General features: G+C 39.4%; 1 long non-coding RNA gene across 1 annotated transcript in view; it reads right to left on the reverse strand.

Moving 5' to 3' along the window:
- Nucleotides 1-21,405, reverse strand: part of LOC112996528 (uncharacterized) — a 117,734-nt gene that overhangs the window by 11,864 nt on the left and 84,465 nt on the right. The window contains exon 2 of the long non-coding RNA XR_003262473.2: nt 18,853-18,938. This is a non-coding gene — a long non-coding RNA (uncharacterized LOC112996528). The remainder of the gene's footprint in view (nt 1-18,852; nt 18,939-21,405) is intronic.

The following is a 21,405-nucleotide window of genomic DNA, read 5'->3' on the forward strand; positions in this document are numbered from 1 at the left end:
CTTGGAAAAAACTTCAGATATGGTCAGAGTGTATTTTAAGGTATATGCAAACTGGCTGGTCATGTCCCCATTACATTCTCTGACATTCTTATAATCCCTGCCTTAAGAGTCTCAAGCCTTCTCTAATTATATAAGCAGCCTGTGTATTTCTCACAGTTTGTCCTGTCAGCTTCCTTGAGGCCTGATACATATCTTGGCAACAGTTCCTATTTTCCCAAAGGAATCAATGAATACTCTTTCAAATGGAGCTGCCACTACACTGGAGACTTTTTCATAACAATGGGCTATTTTTGTTGTAAATGGACTTTCCCCCTTTATAATTAATTTTAAAGAAGAATAGTCTGCAAAAACATTAAAAAAACCCTGCAGTATGTCTCATTTCTTTATACGAAAGCATTTGCAATAAGTGTGCTCCATATTAGATTAGTCTGTCTATTCAGTAAATGAATGTAATATATCATTCTAGTAGTGTTTGCATTCAATATCATCTGCATAAAGTAAATGTATTAGCATTCAGTTTTGACAACATTTTATGAAAAATTGAACAACTTGTTACTGCAATCAGTGTAATTAGATGTGGCTTAAAAGGACACTACATTTACTACCATGTAACAGAAATTCTGTGATAACGTTAACTAGTGCTTTATGTTTTGCCATGACAAATAACAGCAACACTAACTGAAGTTATCATCTGAACAATAACACGTAACATAAAGGGGACTGTCAGGTGTTATCTTTGACTTCTCTCTGAAGAACTGTGCTTTAAGTCCTGATCTATCCAAAAGTAAACTTAATTAGTAAAGTTCCTTGCATGGCTAATATCAAAATAATATTAGAACGTGCCGATTCGGATGGATTCTTGTGGAAATTAAAATGTCTGAGATAGGTCTTCAAATTTCTTATGTACAGGCAAAGACAGACTGGATGGAGCAGATGTAAACATCAACCTACTATAGATAGCATTATTACTAGCAATAATAATGAAGCAACACAGCAGATCTAAAAGCATCCTTTGTATACACCCTAAAAGGATGAAATTCACCTTGCTGCAGAGGATAAGAACAAAGTTAATGTACCATATAATACCTATAGAAGTCCAAAAAGCTGTATTATTTGAGTTGCTTTTCAGTCAGGAAGGGAAAAGCAAAGATGCTGCTTTTGAAACCAATAATTTATACCTTTGAATTGATTTAGAACACATGCAAGGAAAGCACACAACATCCATCTTGACAATTGCTTTGCAATGCATAATAGACTCAGATAAGATATAAAGACCCCTTAAAAGGCCAATTTTTTCCATTGACTGTATTTCTCAAGTCCTGATAAACAGACAGCATTTAGTCAGCTATGTATGTGCTTTGCATAGCTAACAGTGCATATTTAAAATAATGACCTTTTGCTTAAAATCACTTGTGATTAAGCTTTTGACACCATCAGTCCTAGGTCTGACCCTGAAGTCCTAACTTAAGAAAATCCAGCCAGTGTCACTGTGATCCAACTGCTCAACCAAACCTGCAGCTAGACCACCCTTTGGTTTTGTGCAATACACATGGAAGAAGTGTTAAAAAAAACCTTCCCACAGCTACTTGTTAGGGCAAGAAAGAGACACACTCCCTCAATTCTGAGAGCAGGATTCCTTAAAGGGGAGAAATAGTTGTGGGATGAGTTACTATCCTCTCTATGCCAGACAATCAAAATAGCCCGTTGGCTACAGAGAGGGCACGGCAGCGCAGGACCAAAGATTATTCAGTGTAGTTCCTTCCCACAGGATTTACAGTTTCTGTAGGAACAGACTTTCTGAACCTTCCCCACGAATCCAGACAATCACTGCGGGACCCAGCATTTATGATTAGCGAACCGCTTGTATAAGTGAGTAGCAAACAAAAGCATCCAGTAAGCAAACTCCATTAATATGTCTTTTTCCAGTGAAACAGCTTCTCCAGAGCCTGCGATAAGTAACTTTCCAGAAGATCTGTAGCTATTCCCAGAGTTTTCTAGGACTCTCTTTGTGACAAAATGATTGTGGTTGGTTTAGCAATGCACCTACTGCCTCTGGCTCTCCTTCTCCTACCCTAAAGAAACCTGTGTATCTAAACAACAGCTCCCTCCTCCTCTCCCCATCCTTCAAAGGCACAAGAAATACAATAATCACAATGGTCAAAACCCGTCCTTCCCTCATGTTTCACTGGGTGAAGTCAGTTTTGACAATAGGTCTTATCAGCCTCCAAACCTAAAAGACAAGTAGTCCCCTCTCCTTCACCTGGAATAGGATCTCATGAGCTTTGTGTGGCCTTTATCAATCTAAGCCTTCTGGTTGGGCTTCAGTACAGTCTTATCACTTGGTGCAATCTAACTGTAGTCCTTGTCAGCAACCAACATTATAACCACAGATTCTTTAACATCACCTCTCTGAGGTAACAGTGACAACAGGATCTCCTGAACACCAGTCTCCTGCCCAAGATCGTCTGTCTGAGCTAGGCAGAACTTTGCCTCGTTCACCTGCTCACATTCTCTCTCCCTTTGTCAGATTCAACCCTCTTCCTATGTTTCCTTTGATGGCCAACTTTCTCTAGGAAGCCTAGAACACCTTAGTTTTTTATTCTTTTTTTTTTCTCAAAAATACTTGCAAAACTTTGGGGACTGAATTAAAAAAAATTATTTTTTGTTATAATCTGCAATTTTAGGAACAATGAATCTCCTCTGTGTGACAAAACCTGAAGTATTATATTTCTACTTTTATTGGTCAATGAAAGAAAAGAGGAAAAGACCTTCTTCAGTACTATAAAAAAGAAGGGCTTAAAAAGATAACAGCCAGCAAGGGTATTTTTGCTAGAGCCATGGACCTTGTGCCTAAATTTCACTTCTCAGTAGATTTCAAGAATGAATACTTGGATGAGAAAAATAAGCATAGGTAAAGTACATTATGCCTGAATTCTCTGCCTTCTCCAGAACTGTTGAGCAATTATAATGCCAAAAATAAATACCTTTGTGAAATGCTTCACTAAATTAATCAAGTATTGAGCTTCTAAAAGCTCCATGATTAGCAATATTTAATGTTATATTGAAATAAGACTGTTTTTATTGGTCCACAGTCATAAGTTTGTTTCTATACTCTGCTAGTGATGTCTGTTCAGAGCAAATCCTAAATACGCTGAACTCAGTAGAAGCCTTTCCTTTGATTTCATCAGTCTTCAAGAAGGCCCACTGCTGGTCACAAAAGCATGTGCTCACTGCATGGTAGATATCTGTAATATGCTTAATCAACTAACTGTAGCTTAAACTATTGATTGGAATATCCTGAAGAGTAGTTTTTCCCCTAATGCACAAAAATCACACAGTGAATGAATGGAATATTACTATTTAACTATTTAAATGGCAGATTATGGAACAGTTTACAGTTAAGCAAGAACCAATCCTTACAGAGTTACATTTACAACAATGCAGTTCTATATCAATTTAAATGCAATTGTGTCAAATAGTTGTGCTTTTACTGTATGGCCATATATTGATCTTTTTCAGTAACTGGCAGAGAAAAATCCAACGAAATTCCTTGTTTTGTGAAAAAAGATATGATTATCTGTTGAATGGCATTTTCATTTCAGGCTATGCACTGTGAATAAATGACCCAAAATAACTGGGAACATTATGTTGTGCCATCTTTTGAATAAAAAACAAAAATGGGTACCAAAACACATTAGAAGCTAAATTTTCAGAAATATATGTGCAACAGAGGTGAAAAGGACCATAAGGCAGGTGCATACACAAAAACACATGCAGAACTGCAGTTTGTTTATGCAAGTGATTATCATGATTGCAGATGCAAATGGTAAGTCAGATGTTTAACTGTTCATTTGCCCATATAAGTACTGTTTTCCCAAGCAATGACATTCTATATATGTAAATTGAGAAGCAATCTGATTGTTAGTGTTACACTCACTTTGCACAGGGGTAAATAACTGCCAAAGATGAAAGGAAATTTAAAATCATGACTGCAAAGTTGAATGGCATTAATTATTGGTGACACTGAAGCTCATTATATTGCAAAATCTCTTCCTGATTAGCTGCGCATTTAATAGGAGACATGACTAGAAGAAAAAGTAAAAAGGCTGCAACAAGCAATATTTCAAAGCTTCCGCAAAGAAGATAAATGTCCATTACTATGGTCTAGAATCTCTCAAATGGAAAGACCTCTTCGGGGATATAAACGGCTTCCATTACATTGATTATTTTTCTGTCAGAAACATACATACCAATATACATCCTGTTTGTCTTAGTAAGAAACTGCTAGTGAGACAGCAATATCTTGCAATCAAAAAGACAACATAGGCAAGGATGCCTCTTACAGTTTGGACACATATCTTTCAATCAAAACTACTACACGTATTCAGCTACATAAAATGTCATGTTATAACCAACACAAACCCCAGTGCCTCGGGTACCGCAAGCTATAAAGAGTCCAGTCAAATATCCATCTCCAGAGTTTCCACATAGTTTCCTGAATCCTCCATGTGTCTTTCCCCTGGAAGCTTCTTTGTAGCCCTGCTTTAAATACCATTCTTGGCTTTCCTTCTCTCACTGTGCTAATCCTAACTCTAACATGAAACCCTAAACCTAAACCTGGAGCTGGGGCTATAGCTCAGCCTTAGCCCCAGACTTTAGCCATGGCAAGGTGAAAAAGCTCTCAAGAGAGAAGTCTGAAGCCCACCACTTGCTTTGGAAGCCCCTTCCCAGCCCTCTTCCAATTGCATTTCTGGGATTTGTCTATCTCCCGACAATAAATATAAGTGACCCTCACTGTGTTTCTAGAGTTGTGATACAGCCAAAGCCTACAGCAATAGATCAAGAAGGGCTGGGAAGGAGCTAACTGTGTCAAATTTGGGTTGAACAAATCAAGTCCTCCCTGAAAATTTTTTTACCTGGGCCATGGATGGAGGATTTCGCTAAAGCTCAGCCAAGGACTAAGGATAGGGTTAGGGTCAGGTGTTGGAGAAAAAAAGGCTTAGAGCTGCACTTGTGGCTGGAAAGAGGCTATCAGAGGAAGGTTTAGGCTGAAAAAGCATTTCCTCTGAGAATGCTCTAATCCTTGAAAGGATTTAGTATCATAGGTTCAGAATGAGTGAAGGCAAAGGCTCAGGTAGAGTGTTTGGAAAGAGGAAAAAAAAAAAGAAAAGTGCAGTTAGAATAGCAAGGAAAAGGGAAACCATAAGGGGTGGGCAGCAAAACCAATTCTTCCCTGAGAATGTTTTTTTCCCTGTGTGGCTGGGGACCTTTACGGTCAACTCAGGCCTAGGATTAGGGTTATTTTTAGGACTGGGAATAGCAGTAAGAATAAGTCAAGAGCTGCACTTAGAGTGGGGTTGGAAAGGAGCTGTGAGATAAGGTGAAGGCTCCAAAAAGAATTAACCCCTGACAGCTTCTTCATCTGGTGCACTGCAGGAGGCCATTTCCCAAAGATTAGTCCAAGCCCAGGTTGAGGCTAACGTTCACTGTTAGATATTGGATTAGAGTTTGGAGAAAGACACAGCTTAGAACTGCATTTGGACAAGAACTGGAAAGTTACTGTGAGATGCAGTTATGTGCTGAAAATGCAATTCAAAGCCTAGAGCTGCACCTGAATACTTCTTCATCTAGACCACTGGTGGGGGCCTTTTTGCCAGGGCTCATATTTAGCCCTGGCTCAGGGGTAGGGTTAGAGGTAGGCTTAGGGTTAGGGTTGGGAGAGCAACAAAGCCTAGAGCTGTACTTGGAGTGCGCCTGCGAAGGGCTTCCAAGACTAAAGCTGGGGCTACAAACACAATTCATCCCGACAACTCCTACATCTCAGCCACTCATGGGGGCCTTTTGCTAGGGCTCACGTTCAGCATTAGGGGTAGGGTTGGGAGAGAGAGAAAGGCTATAGCTGCACTTGGGTTGTGTCTCGAAGCAGCTTTCCAGAACAAAGTGGGGGCTGCAAATGCAATTCACTCCTGACAACTCCATCTCATCCACTGGTTGGGGCTTTTTGCCAAGGCTCATGCTCAGCCCCAGCTCAGCGTTAGGGTTGGTAGAGAGACAAAGCCTAGAGGTGTAATTTGGACTGGGGCTAGAAACGGGCTGTGAGATGAAGCTGATGGCCTGAATACTTGTTCTTCAGAGCCACTGGTGGGATATTTTTGCCAAGGGTCACGTTCAGTCCCGCTTAGGTTCAAGGTTAAGGTTAGGTTCATTTAGGCGCCTCTAAAGGAGTGATGGTCTTCTGGCATCGCTGCATGTACAGATAACACATGCATTCCATGGAAGGCCTCTTTTGCAGAAATAGCTCTGGACTCTTTCCAGGTGTGGACAGCTAAGCAGCAACTGGACAATGCACTGGCAGGCAGTAAACTTTGTCAAGTTTTTCATGTAGAATTAAATAACACTGAAGGACATGACATGATAAGCAGCAATAGATACCTGTAGCTTGGTTAATACAAAGATGGGCATCCATAATTATTACTGCAAGTAGGCATGAAATAGTGATAAATTAGGCAGGAAATATTTCTTTTCTTTATAGAATTAATTGAAAAAACAATATCCCGACAGTCCTGATGGAATTAAGTTCCTACTTAAATTTCCCTTGAGATTCAATCATTCCTTCTCTTCTAAGATTCTTTTTTTTTAGGATTTTGGGATACTGATATTTTAACTTTCTCTATCTCTAAATTGGTTCATCAGGTGAGAAATATTCCTGTTGTTACAGCAGTCTTGAAAAATTGTGGCTAGGGAATCAGGGAAAATAAAAGTACTGAATTATTGAACAGGTGAATTACTATACAGCATCTGTTAAAGGCATTGGAAAGTATATAAAAATAATTACATTCCTGCATAATAGTGACTTTTTGACCTAAATATCCAAAGATACTAATTTTGAAATGTGAAATGGAATGTGAAAACATTACATTTTTTAAAAAGGATATAATGCATTGAAAGACTTATAATGCCATTTCAAATATTCCTTGTCATATGTAAAATTTTTAGAATGTAACATTTTACTTATCTGAAAATCATAGCTAGAGATTTCTGTGATCCCAGGTCTCATGACACAGAGAAGAGGTAACAAGACAAAAACTGACCTGCCTCACTGAAAAATACCGAATGCTATTTTCTTCTCCAAAAAAATTGCACAGTTTTAAGTTGATTCTAATATGGAATGTAAACAAATGTCAAAATCTAATGAGTTGCTATTAAGCATCACTGCTGTTCCCTAGCCACTTCACATTTATAGTGTTAGTGTTAATTACAAAACTATTTTGGCCTTAGCAGGTTTAGCAGGTGGTCTGGAGAGAAAAGACCCTTTCCTATGGCTTTAATACAGAGAGGCTTTCAATTTATAAAATTAATTTATTGCTTGCCAACATGCACTTAAATTCAAATATTTGTGCAATCCACCATAAATTCACCACCATACTTTGCTGTGTGTCACTGAGCTGTCTTGTCCAATTTTAATGGAATACTTGATGAAGCTGATGTGCATATTTTCATCCCACACATACAAATTCATCATGAGAATGAATGCCTTCAGCAAGCAGAATACCACATGCAATATACTTTGAAAAACTAGTGAGAACAAAATTAAAGAGATAATGATTTCAGCAAAAACTCTGCCTGAAATTCCAGCCTCTAAGAAATTTCCTAGCTTTGTGAAAATTAGAAGAATGAAGGATAAAAAAAAAACAGAGGAAAGCTCAGTCTGAAAGCACAAAGCACTATTCAGCCATTAACATATTAACATGCAGAACTACATTGTTTGTGTTGCACCTTTGCCTATTTGAAAAATCAGATCTAATTTGCAACCCATTCCCTTTTCAAGTTCATTGAGGATCAATGTTTCTTAATTTTTCTCAGTTTTCTCTCACCGCCTAAATACATACCCCATCTGTTCCTGGAAGTATTAGCCTGCAGTGTCCCAGACGAATCTTATTCTAGGAAGAGGGCTACTTCTTTCTGCTGTTTCTCCTATCGCTTTTAATTTATTCCCTGGATATTTCATTAAAATGCTGCAAGTTCCCAAAACATTAACAGAGGTTTAAGTAAGACTAGTCTCCTTGCATTGATGTCTCATGTCTCAGCCATTCACTCTTTTCTCACAATCTGGGAGAAAGTACTTTTATAGCAAGTCACCTCTTGAACTCCTTGTTCCTAAATCAAATAGACTGAGTTTTAATCTCCTGTGGTAAGTAGGATATTTCAGACCTTGACTGATTTGTATAGCTCCTTTCTGAACCCTTTCAAGTTTGTCAAGCTCCTTTTAAAGGTGCAAATATTAGGTTTGAGGACAGTATTCCATCTATTAGGGGTAGTTGGAAATATCGTGAAAGAATGTTTTTTCTTTGGAGAATGCCAATTTGCTGAAATCAAACAACCGTGGTAACGCATCATTTGTGTCAAACTGTTCAAGAGCTGACTGCCTGCCCCTCAGCTCGCCTGTTCTGCCGGCTGCTGCAGAATTACAGCCTGTGGTGTTCTGATAGTACTCGCTCAAACCTCTACAATCTCTTAATGGCTAGATGAATGGGAGCCTTGAATTCAGTCAGAGCTTTCTGCTTAGTGACAAATGAGACGGTTCTGTCTCTTTGCCCGGGGAGGAAATGGGGCTCCTAAGTTTTCTGGACTTCCTGGACCTCAGCAGGACTTAATCCCGTTCCAGAAGTTTCTCTGGGATGTGTGCCTTGCTTTATTAACCCACATGATCAGCTTTACTATTTCTGCGGTACTGAATTCAGTGATTACTGAAAGCTATTTCATTCTTTCCTAACATGATACCAGCTTTTAAAACTGCCCATACAGTTCTTACATAGGCCCATTTCTCCTAGAGACGAACTGGAACAACGTGCTGGGGAGTTGGCAATTTTTTCAGAAATCCAAATACTTCTATTAGATCTGAATCTATCTAATCAAAGATTTCCTCATCTGTTCACTTACCTCAGACTTAAAGAGGAGATAATTTTGACTTTCCCACTACTAAATAAGGACTGCGTCATCTCTTTGGATAGAAAGGGTGACATCTCCTGTATTTCACCAACTAATAACAACTCCTTCTCTTGAAAAGTAGAAATCACTTTGATGACACAAGGTATGGTTCCTTGAGAACTTATCCTGATAAAGTCTGGTCTACAGCATTCCTCCTCTTCCTCCCTTGTGTGACTGCACCAGGAGCCACCAGAATAAGCTCACCCCATGAGCTGGATCATACTCCTTTGCTGTTGTAAAGGAAAAGGTGGGACCATAGAAGCTCAGCTGTAACGTGGTTTAAACTACCCTGGAACAATGTTCTCAGGCTGTCACTCAACAAACATTTCTTTCTGCAACAGTGCTTCCCCTTCAATGGCTTCACCCTTTTCCCCTCTGATGACTTGCTCATTCCTTATCTGAGCACTGCCCACTCAGTTGTACCAGTATCCATTTGTGCAGCTCAGCAGCGAATCATATCAGAAAACTGGCCAAGTTAAAAATAACCCAGAAAAAAGAAGTTGTTTTTAATATGATCCGTTCTCTGATCCGATTCACTCTGCAGCTGCATAAAAAGTAGTAGGGGCAAAACTGGGAAGAGAGGGAAGAGTGACAAGAATAATCAACTTGAAGAAGGAGAGCAGACCAGGACACCACTGAATGAAAGGCTGTCAAACTAGGGCCTCTCTGAGAACATCTTGGTATGATGTTCCTCCAGCCATTGAACTCTGTGCTTTATTTTATTCCTGCAGTCAATATATCTTATGAATTAAAATGACTAGTTCTGAAAAGTATATTAACTGGACTGTTTTGCATGGGTTTCCTATGTTTCAGCTTGTAGGTAGCTCTGAGCCAAAATATAGCTGGATATTTGAGGGTTCGTTCCTTCTGTGCAGGTTATATTATCTATTCTGTTAACACAGCTGGAAGTAGCAAAAAAATGATTTGGCTCTCAATTACCTCAATCTCTGCCTCAAGATCTAGCAAGCACACTAAACCTTGGGTTTGTGCATGGTAATCTGGTGGCCCCTACCCATGATACCAATGTTTCGTACAGCCCTATCATCTCCACTACCCCACTGTTCCCTCCCACCAAAGCTTGGTGATTCATGGGGAATAAAACACCCTTCTCATCAGATACCTTCTTTTCCATAATTAGCCTGAAGGACATCCCATTTACCACAACTGGGCCTGCCTTTTGGCAAATCCATAGCTGGAGATTTTGATGCTTCTTTGTTACACTTGATGTTGTTGTAGACCTATTCTGAAATTAGAGTAAGTGTACTTTGTGATTTAAATGTCTACTGAATTGAACTCTGATGTTTATTCCACAACTTGCTGAGTGATCTCAGCTCCTATCAAAATCAGTAGGAGTTAAGAGTAGTTAGCACTTGAAGACAGCTCATAAAATCAACCCCTTAGTGATACACCACTTCCCTTTGTTACTCTATTTGTGTGAGCTTTGATGCAACTAATAATTAACATAATGATAGAATTATTCAGACTGGAAGGGACCTCAGGAGGTGTCTAGTGCCGTCTCCTGCTCAAAGCAGGGTCAGCTATGAAATCAGATCAGGAGATCAAATCAGACCATAACACTAAATACCAAATCAGCTCTGATATAGGGTTGATATTTTCTAGTTTCCTGTAGTCTTTTCCAGAATTCATTACAAACCAACGGTATATAAGATGGTTTCGTAACCAGAGCCTGGACTGCGGAACATTCAATTACACATAGTCTCAATATCTAAGTATAATCTGAATTTAATGCAAAAAACAAGAACATCAGGCATAGATTGTTTTTTTCCTGAACATTTTGAGAATCAAGATTACCCTGCCTGACTTGTGCATGATTTTCTATGAAGTTGTGTTGAAATACAAAAACAAGGTAACCTAATGGATAAAAAGTGAAAAGCAAAGAGAAAGAAATTATGAATGAAAACTCTAAGTCCCTTCAAATGTGAAGCTTCCTGCATTTTCAGCAGCTTCCGTCATTCCTCTGCTTTCCTCCTCCCCAATTTAAAGAGAATTTTCTAGGAAAAAATGGGCATTAAAAAAAGCCTAAAGAAATATTAATGTTTCCCTCCAAAGTACACCTTCCTGGATCTTATCCATTTGAGTTCACTGTTAACTCCCCTGTGGTCCAGTTCACTACCCTCTTCTGATACAGCCATTTCAGGAGAGATTTCTGACATTGACGGAAGCTACCCTGAGTTGCTGTAGCAGAGTCAAGTCTAGAGTTACATCCCTGCCAATAAGTGTGTGAGGGAGCATTCACTAGCACTGAGACCAGTAGGCATAGAATGGCCCATGTTCCTGCTACTAAACCCCTTTATCCTTCAAAGCTGGATAACGATATCCGAACTACCTTTTGATAACAATCCATGGCCTAGGCTAAGATCGTAACAGTTCTTGGCAAGTGTTTGGGAGCATAAAATTTGATCTGGGCCAAAAGCTTGCCAGGGAATGTTCTAGCAGTATTACAGTACATACATTTAAGCTGTGTTCCTTGGAACATTCCTTGGCGCTGTTTCATTTAATAGTATAGAAATGCCCAAGGATATTTCTAAAGAGCACAGTAAATGGCTGGAGAGTGTACTTCTGTCCCTGCTTCCGTTCACTGCTTTTGTGTTTGGCTCAAAATTACCTCTGCTGCACTTAGGAGAAGCTCAACTCAGAAAAGACCTGGTAGCCTGGGCTGTAGTACACTCAGGCCTTGCCACACATGATCTATCCAGATCACATGAACCTAAAAAAGTATGAGGAGAAACTGAGAGAACTTGGTTTGTTCAGCCTTTTAAGAAGAGAAGGCTAAAGAGAAATCTTGCTGTCTACTTAGTAAGAGGATATAGAGAGGATGGAGCAAAATTCTTCTCCAAGGTATGCAGTGATAGGACAAGAGGCAAAGGAAACAAGCTGGAGCACAGGAAATATTATTTACGTATAAGGAAGAACGTCTCCACCAGGAGTGTGGTAAAACACTAGGCCAGGTTGCCCAGAGAGGACATGAAATCTCCATCCTTGGGGATGCTCAGAACTTGGCTGGACAAACCTTGAGAAACCTGACTTAGTTGAACCTGCTTCAGACTGGGCTGGATGATTGCCAGAGGTGCCTTTCACCCTAAATTATTCTACAACTCTAAGAAAAAAAAAGACTTTCCAGGTCCTTTCTTAAGGACTTGGAGCTCAGGAGAAAGTGGCTTTTAGCATGTGCTTGAGGATTTATAATAAGAGAAAAAGTATTTCATTCTGAGAGTAAGCAAGAAAGTACAGTCCCATACCTTAACTGGCCTGGCTGGCCAAGCAATTCATTTTTTGTGGAAACTATGAAAACAGAATGAATGAAGACAACAGCAAACCAAATTGCAACCAGCAAAGACCTGCTACCTAGCTGTGGTACAGCCTACACATGAAGAAGGCATTCTATAAGACTTCTCAGGAAGAGGATATTTTTTTCGATCTGTCTCATTTGCATACCTCTTTGGATCTCTTCTTTTGTACAATTTCACTTCTGAGTACACAAGCTTAGTCTTTTCTACTGTTTAGGCTGTTAAAACTAGAGAGTTTAGTGCCCCTAAGATGCCCCTTTGGGGATTACAGCTCTATCATGCACATGCTTGTTTTTTTGTTTCCTGTGATATCATCTAAAATAAAGAATGGATTCTGTGAATCATAAAATTGTCCTTACTCTTGCAAAAAAAACAGTCCGAACAAGTTCCATTTCCTGAGAACAAGAGTCTACAGAATGAACCCCATTGTATACTTTCAAAAAAACCCATCCTGATTTGGAACTCATTCCTTTTAGGAAACTGTTTAGTTCTACTTCTGTGAAGTTGGCATAAAATCAGAATTTGATCTTTGGGCAAGGGAGCCAGATAAATACTAACTTTGGACTCACTTCTTTTTCATGGTCATTCTTTAAAAACATTTTTAAGATGCCAGTCCTAAGATCACTCCCCACTTGCAAACATTGCAGCAATTATGCAGCACTTTGGTACCAATATGCAGAGCAGAGCTCCTCCCCCAGGGCTATGCTCTATGCCAGTTAACTGCACATTTTTCATTATCATTTATTTTTATTAGCAAACCTAGCCCTGAGTGCCAGTCAGTCAACCTGCATGTAGACAACGTGCTGCTCCCACAGACAAAAAAAGTCAGAAGAAGAATTTTAAATGAGCTGCTCCAGAAGTGTTTACCATCTAAACTTCTTTCCCAAAGTGCAACTGTGGATAGTTAACTACCTGATCTTCTACTTGGGAGTGAATTTTCACCAAGCACAAGCATTTCTCCAGTGGTGATAAACAGCCTTGCCGTTCATTTCCGCACATTCTTTATTCATTCAGATCCACATAACAGAATTTTTGTCTCCGGTTTGGAACATGGTTTGACTGAAAAAGTTTTGTTCACATGAATCTATAAACATCTGTTCAAGTTTTTCTCATTCCCAGTCCTTATCTATTAGAAATTCTGTGTACACTCTATGGAAAGTTTACTATAAGTTTACCTTAATTAAACAGAAAAGCTTTCTTCACATCAAGTGAATTCAGCTCCCTATAAAGGAAGCAACATGAGGCTAACAATTTAATCAAATACCATTGAAGTCTGGAGAAACAGAATTTAACAAGGATGCAAGTGGTGCTCAGGCCTCAGTGCACAAATGAATGTCACCCATTATGAAAATTTGTCTTGAATTGTTATGAAATTTATCTGTTAGGAGGCAGATCTAGGTCATGTATTTCCAAGACTAGGACTGCTAATGAAACAGGGTGAAATCTAGTTGTGTTTTAATTATACATTTCCATACATTTCTTATGGAAGTTTATACATTGCCAGTATAAAACCCAGTATTCTCTCAATACCTCAGTACCTTGATGAGTACTCTCAATAGGAGTACTCATCAAAATGAGTTAAGTTAGTTCTAGTATACCAAATAACTTTTTGGTTTTGTTGATTTTTTCTCCTGTCTGAATAAAGCTCATGGCAAGTGGACATATTGTACTATTTGTGAGAAAGACATTTCTGTCTTTACTGAGGTCAGCTCTCCTTTCCTCCATAACTTTCAGGTGCTTCAGAGAGAAATGTCAGTCTGTCTTTTACTGGCTTATTCTACTGCTGGTTATTCTATCTCAGGGCACTGGAGAATGGTACTCCAGGAAGCTAAAAAGATCTCTGCATCTAGTTTTGCCATAGGAAACAAACAAAACCAGACAGCCACCTATTTATCACACCACAGTATTGGAGAGTCTCATGATTTCTAACGCATTTATACAACAGGCCAGTAAGAGAGGCAGGCGCCATACTGCTATACAAGCTGGGAACTGAAATACAGACTAATTTTATTTTTTAGTGTTGAGGTACTTAGCAGAAAAAAGTCATCAAAAAGAAATGTTCTGCCACTGAACTCTTCTACCACTGCCCTGAAATTGTCTACATCGCTAGTGAAGACTTATATAGTATTTCATGAAATAGGAACCATCAGGCCTCAAGACCATGATGCCTGCTGAGTATTTATACTAAATATCTTCATCCTAAAAGGATGCAACACATCCTAGATGTCACACAATTCCCGGTTGGTTCCTGCTACCTTAGATACTGAGAAATGGAGAAAAGGTCTCAAACTGAGGTTTGTGTGTTGCATGAAACAGTGGAAACAGTGTGAAGAGGGCCCTATGCCCAGGACACACCAAACATTTGGCACAAAACAGTTATATACCTAGGTAGATCTATATGTGCTGTGACAGGTATATTTGCCCGTACTACAGTGGCAAAATCTATTGGTGCAAGACATCCATTATCTAGACTCTTGCCGTGAGTGCCCACGGCATGATAGTTCAGAGGAAATGATAAGGAAAGAAAACTGATAGAAAGGACACTTGGTCCCTGTGTGGAATCTGGCCAGTCGTACAATACCATAATACAGGGGAAAATAAAGTATTAAAAACACAACAGCACAGTGAGTGTCAGAAGGAAGTGAGGATGTTCCCTGTTGATTTCCTTTTCCTCGCCTCAGTGAGGTTGAAATTTCCTAAATTTCTTACATACCTCTCTTTCTACCAAGGAGGACTCTCTTTAAAATCCTGCCTGCAAGCTTCTTTTTTTTTTTTTTTTTTTTTTTTGAAAGCCCATTCAAATGAATGCAATTTGAGTTTGCAATTAACATTAGAAATCAATTTCTATGCCTTTTCTTTCTTTTCAATAACTGCTCTGATCATCTCTGTGGCTATCGGTCCCTACTTGGTAACTCAGCTGGCATAAATGTTGCTATGGTAGCCGATACTATTTTCATGAGTGCATATGACTTTCTGAGGATTTTTCACAGATATTTCCCAAAGTGTTAGCTGAGCCAAACATAAAACTGTTTTACAAATGATAAAAATAAAGTATATCTTGGCCTGCCCAAGTTGCAATTGATACGTTGGATAAGTGTGATGTGCACCAGTTATACTCACTGGCTAACTCTGCACAGTGCAGATCTCAAAGATCTTCCTTTCTCTGTGGAGGTGTTCCCACATGTCTGAAGACAAAATGTCTGAGAGTTCTTCCAAGGAAATGCAGTTCTCCCCTGGATGAAGATAATCCTAATTTCAAAGTCACTTCAGCACAGAAAAAAAATGAAATGAGGAGTCCAGACTTACAGTATGTTGCTCATTGAGTAGAGTGTGCTTGGTTTCTAATGAGCAAGGAATTAAATGGAAGAATATCAAACATTCAAGAGAAATGCATGTGAGTATAAAAATGTTGCTTACACATCATCTATATGTCAAAGATCTTCTTTTTCTGGCCCCCATAAAACATAGAAAATTCCAGACTACTGCCAGACATATGACAAAAGGCCCTCAAATAGGAAAACACACATAAAGTTCCCAGCAAATCCCTACAGGATCATGATCCAATGTCATTTGCTTTATTTTTTTATTGCATTTAATTTATAAAGATTTTCACATCTTTCATCCATTAAGTGCTGCACCAGGCAAAAGACATGACCACAAAGTCCATTTCCTTTAAAGTAACAGCAATAGCTTTTGATAACATAGTTTTGACCTGATCCCATTTTTTACAGCCTATTTGCTATTTCTCAAGTATTATTCATTGCCCATTATTATACTAATAAACTTTATTATCTTTTATAAAGCCACCAATGGTTACATGCCTGAATGGCTCTCACAGAAGAAAGCCATAATGACAGAACAAGGTAAACCTAATAAACCATTCTTTGTTCTCCAAGTGTATTTGTGATAATGGGCCATTACCTTTTATTTATTATTCTCATAAATGTATGATGGGATTTGCACCTTCTCCAGCATTAACTATCTCATCTTCCAGAGACCATCCAAATTTCTTTGATAACTGTGCTTTGCGTCTTTGATCTCTTTAGTGAGAAGATAAAGAATGTATTTTAAAAATGAATTTATTCAAAATTTACTCATACTATTCCTTTTATATTCTCAGATAAGTGTACACATGTACACTCACCCACATACTAAGTTTACTTTTCCTAGTTTCACACTGAGTTAATTTTACCAGCTTAAGCCAGTTAGACACGTGACGAACAAGCAGGCACAAGGTTTTCAAAGGTGAAAAAGGGTACCATTTGCACCTTTGAAAATATTGATGAAGTTTAAATGGAGTGTCCCCTACTCAGTAGTATTATATCAGAAAACAGTATTAGGCCCTGTATGCATGCAACACATGCAAAAAAAGCATCCATGGTGTATGCAGTTCCCACACCATAATGTTAAATACTGTTCTGACACATGGCTATCTATAACAATTTATTAGCTTCATTATAGATGTTACTTCTGTAGCTCCAGAAGAACAGAGAATGTGTTTGTCATGCAACTTTTAAAAATGCTTATTTTAATTATGTTCAAAGTCCTTTTCTACTCAAGACTGGTGTCTGTTTAGTACCTCTGTATATGGAAGTTGAGTCAAACACATATAAAATCCTGAACTGTTTGAAGTCTCCATCCAAACCACAAAATCTTCCCTCATGCAATTCCACTGGCAAAAAAGGCAAATAAATACCCAAGCCAGACATACAGCTCAAAAGAGACTTCATATTTCATAAAGCTCTTTCCCTCAGTGGTATATAACTCAGAAAGTAGAATTTTTATCCAGATCTAAGCCAAATCTGTAAAAACACCTGGGAAAACAGTCAGAGCTATCAGACTAGAAAATATGCTTAGGCTGTTCCTCTGCAAACCATGAGGTCTTCTGTAACTGCAGAAGACTCCAGAAGTCATCACAAATGCAATAAAACTGAGCTCCGGGGTATACATAATCACATCTACCCTGACCTCCCTTTCTCCTACATCTCTTCATGCCTTCCCTGTCAAAGTAGTGGTGCAGGCTGTGCTTATAAACAAGAAAGTAATGGCTCAAAACAGCTCTGTGCTTGGTACAGTCTCCCTTAGAGCTCATTGTTAACAGTTTCATTTTTCTGACATCAGCATCTGCCTACCATTTCCACCAGCTGTCATATGAAAACCAGTGTTAAAGAGGGATCAGTCACATCCCAGTTTGAACAGCATTCTTTCTAGCAGCATCTTGTACGGCACAGGCCCAATGCTAAACACCTCTGACGCAAATTTAAGTTGAGCAGTTATCAAATGCAAGACAACCATTTTCTACAATCAGAATACTGATGCAACAGAAGGATGCTCAGACCATAACTTCATGTAATGTGTATCAGTCAGCTAAGTAACACGTTGAAAATTATTCCTGCCCTAGGCTTATAAAATCTTGCAGGTTCAGACTGTATTCCTATTTGAAAAGCACGTGGTATTTCTCTGGCTAAAGTAGAATCTGTTAGCTGGAAAGAACTTGGAGGGAGTTATGATGCTCCAGTGGTATTTTTTCACACATTAACTTCACGTGGGCTTGTACTCTTTAGGGGCAGCAGGTGAAAATACCTCATTGTACAATGCACTTCTGGGGAATATTGTATTGAACATGTATTTTTCACAAGTATTTTTGACTCACAGTACTAAGGATAGAAGGCAATATATTGGCTATCAGATGATATAGCATGACACATCCCATAGAACCTCAGCCATTCTCTCCTTGGCTCTGGTTGTGCCATAGAATGTGTTTTAGAATATCTCATCATTTTATAGGCCTTGGAATGACAAAGAATCGGCTCCATACTCTGGTAAATTGTTCCAGCAGTTAACTACCCTACTATTAAAACTTCACCCCCTAGACACACACATCATAGTCAAATTCTCTCCTAAGCTGGTGATAACCTAAATTAAATGAGTACTTTAATCTCTCACTATCATCTTACTTTCAGATCCAAATCAGTGTTCCTCTTAGTTCCTGTAAGATATTCTTCCATAAGCTAAGTAGCCTCTAACACGATCCCAGACAAACATAAATAGGCTTATTATTATAGAAAAAATATATTGTTTTTAAATGATTCAGGCTAGTAAGGACAGAAAGAGCACTCCATTGTTCACAGCAGGGGAACACCAAATAGCAATGAATTATCATCAAATCAATATTCTTTGAAACGTGGTACCGCTTCTCACTCAATTCTAGTTACAGGTAGACAGCAGGGAATAGATAACTACTTTGCCATTTTTTGTCAGTAACTCCTTACTCAAATGTTGGTACAGTGTCATAATTTGCTCATTAATAATTCAGGTTCCTATTGTTAAGACAGTTCTGCAAATGTTCAGAAAAGGCAGCAGACTGGCAGAGTGCTCAGAGATGACGTGTCTTTGTCAGAGGCTGAAAAATCTGCCCACACTTATTAACAAAAACAATGATTTCAAGATATACAGTTGTCAGCATTTGTAAATGATTTCACATAAACTCCCCATTCATCACAATCAATCTTAACTGAAATACAAATTTTTTAAAAAATCAATTAAAGCAACTTACCAAAGCTGTAAGTCCAGGGCAGGGCTACTGTTGACTGCCTTCATAACTCATCACAGGTCCATTATAACACCACATAATTATGTTTTCTGTTGAAAAAATCAGAAGTATTAAGTTTCAGTTTCTCTAGTTGAAGGTCTCATTCTGCATCACCCTGTAAAGTAACTGTGAAGTGCTTTAAATAACTCACACCACTACGCTGGTTTCTTTATAAAACTATAACCAACAGGCCTTGGGCGAAAATGCCATTAGAATCATAGAACCATTCAGGTTAGAAGGGACCATGGGACCCCCTGCTCGAAACAGGATAAACATTGAATTCAGACCAGGTTCAAATCACTTCAGACAGGCTCAAGGCTTTGTCCAGTTAGGTCAACTTTTTCTGGCGCTTAAATATTCTTATGGGGAATTGTTTTCTTTATATCCAGCTTGAACGTCCTCTGTTTCAATATATGACCACTTTCTCTTGTTCCCCTGCTGTGCACCTCCATAAATAGCCTGGCTCTGTCTTCTCAATAACTTCCTGGGAGGCAGCCCCGCCCTGGAGGATACCAACCAAACCCTCTGGTTTGGTGTCACCTGCAAGCCTGATGAGACTGCAGGTCATTTATAAAGATATTAAACAAGGTAGGTCCCAGGATAGGCCCTGGGGAACTTTATCTGTAACCAGCCTTTAACTAGAGTATGAACCATAAACCACTACCCTTCGAGCCCAGTGATTCAGCCAGTTCTTTACCCATTAATTCTTCGCATCGTTTAATTTTCCAGAATGCCAACTACGGTCAGACTTTACATTATTTAACTCAAGGAAAAACTGTAAGGCTGTCAAGGGGGAGTTTATTTCCTTCAAATGACCATGTGCTGTAAAGTTGTTCTAATTTATGATGCAAATTGAACTTGTCCCTGGCTCCTTCAAGGACTAAGTAAGTATGAAAATGGCCTTAAGAAGACCTAAAGATCCAAATAAACATTTATGAAAATGAAGGTTCATGATTCTTCATCAGTTTATTACTTGGGAATATTTTCCCTGTTGTTTAGTTAACTGCAATGTGCAAAGACATGAAGCAGCAGATGGTTATGCAGGGTGAAGAGAGAGTTAGGGGCCCAGTCTCCAGCAAGACAAAGAATAGCTTGAACCTCAGTCAGTAGGACTGAAAGAAAAAACAGTGGAAGAATTGAAACTAGTGAGTTGGGCTCTGCACACCTGCTGAATGTGGTATGCCAGTTTTGGTCACCCTTCAAGACCAAAAGGGTGTGCACCAATAGGCCTCACTTGCCCTGATCAGTCTCATCTGGTGCCCCACCTACACACGCTTCGCCTGTTGTTTCAGGTACTCCATTTAAGCTCAGGCCTGGGCATCTCATTCTTGGCTGCTGTAAGCAGATCTGTGCATGGCCCTGTCTCCTGCTCTTCCTCGGCTGAACTTAGACCTAGACTTACCATCTTGCGTTTGTCTTGTGGATTCCTGCTAAAACCTGTTACTGTCACCAACCCTGCTCTGCTCACCCTGCTTGGGGACTGTGGGACTGCATCTCGGTTGGTGATGGCACTGTCCCTGGCTGAGTTGCCCTGCTTTGACTTCTGGCTTGTCTTCCCTTCTGTCTTCCCCACACTCCCTGCAAAGGGTACAGCCAACATCCTAGTGATCCACCTCTATCTCAGGTCCTTTCCAGAACATCTGCTGCCTCATTTATTCAGGTATGTGCTGCTGTCACATCAGTTCTAATGTATGTATGGAGATTAATCATTGCCTCCATCAGTTTCCTCCACGTAGCAAAGAACTGAAGCCTTTTCCTTTCCCAGCTATCCTGTGGACATTTTACAGAAATGGCCACTTCCAAGCTTCCCCTTCTATCTGTCAGGGAATGACCGCAATTTTTCTTCTTTTTCCTAATTTCTCTCACTGAGGAAGCTCCTGTTTCATGGCTCTTACCACCAGCCTGTAGCTTCCATTTTTTCTTGAGAATCTAAACTTCCCACTGATGAATTGTAGCTAGGATACGCTTGACAAACAAACTACTTCCTAGGGTGAAAACATGCCCTCTGACTTCAGGCATTTCACTCAACATGGTCTTCAAGGGTAGCTCTAAGAAGATTGGCTTTCCATCTGCTTTATGTCCAGTTTTCCTGCATAGTAAAACTGATGGACTCAAGCTCTCATGAGGGCAGCAGAGAACTTCTCTTCTGCCCAGATGAGTACAGCTTTTTTTTTTCCAGGAAAATTTACGCTAAATGCCTATCAGATCCATTGAACTAACATTTGCTTTTACCTTCTATCAACACAGGTTGAGTAATCAGAGTAGAGGGAAAACAGTGAGGAAGACAGGCCCCTAAATACTGTATCACTGTACTCTTGGAGTCCATACAGCATCCCTTCTCACTTCTAAAAATCTAATGAAGAAAAGAGAAAACTAATTCTTAGCAAGTCCACACAACAGCCAGTCCAGGATATCATGTCCCAAACTAGGGAAATACCTGAAATTCCATGGGCCACTCAGGATTTCACCCATGTGAAAGGCAATGCCAGCGCCTGTCTAAAAGAGCAGTCTCCAGGG

The sequence above is a fragment of the Dromaius novaehollandiae genome, chromosome 4, assembly GCF_036370855.1.
Source record: "Dromaius novaehollandiae isolate bDroNov1 chromosome 4, bDroNov1.hap1, whole genome shotgun sequence".
In the NCBI taxonomy this organism is placed as follows: Eukaryota; Metazoa; Chordata; class Aves; order Casuariiformes; family Dromaiidae; genus Dromaius; species Dromaius novaehollandiae.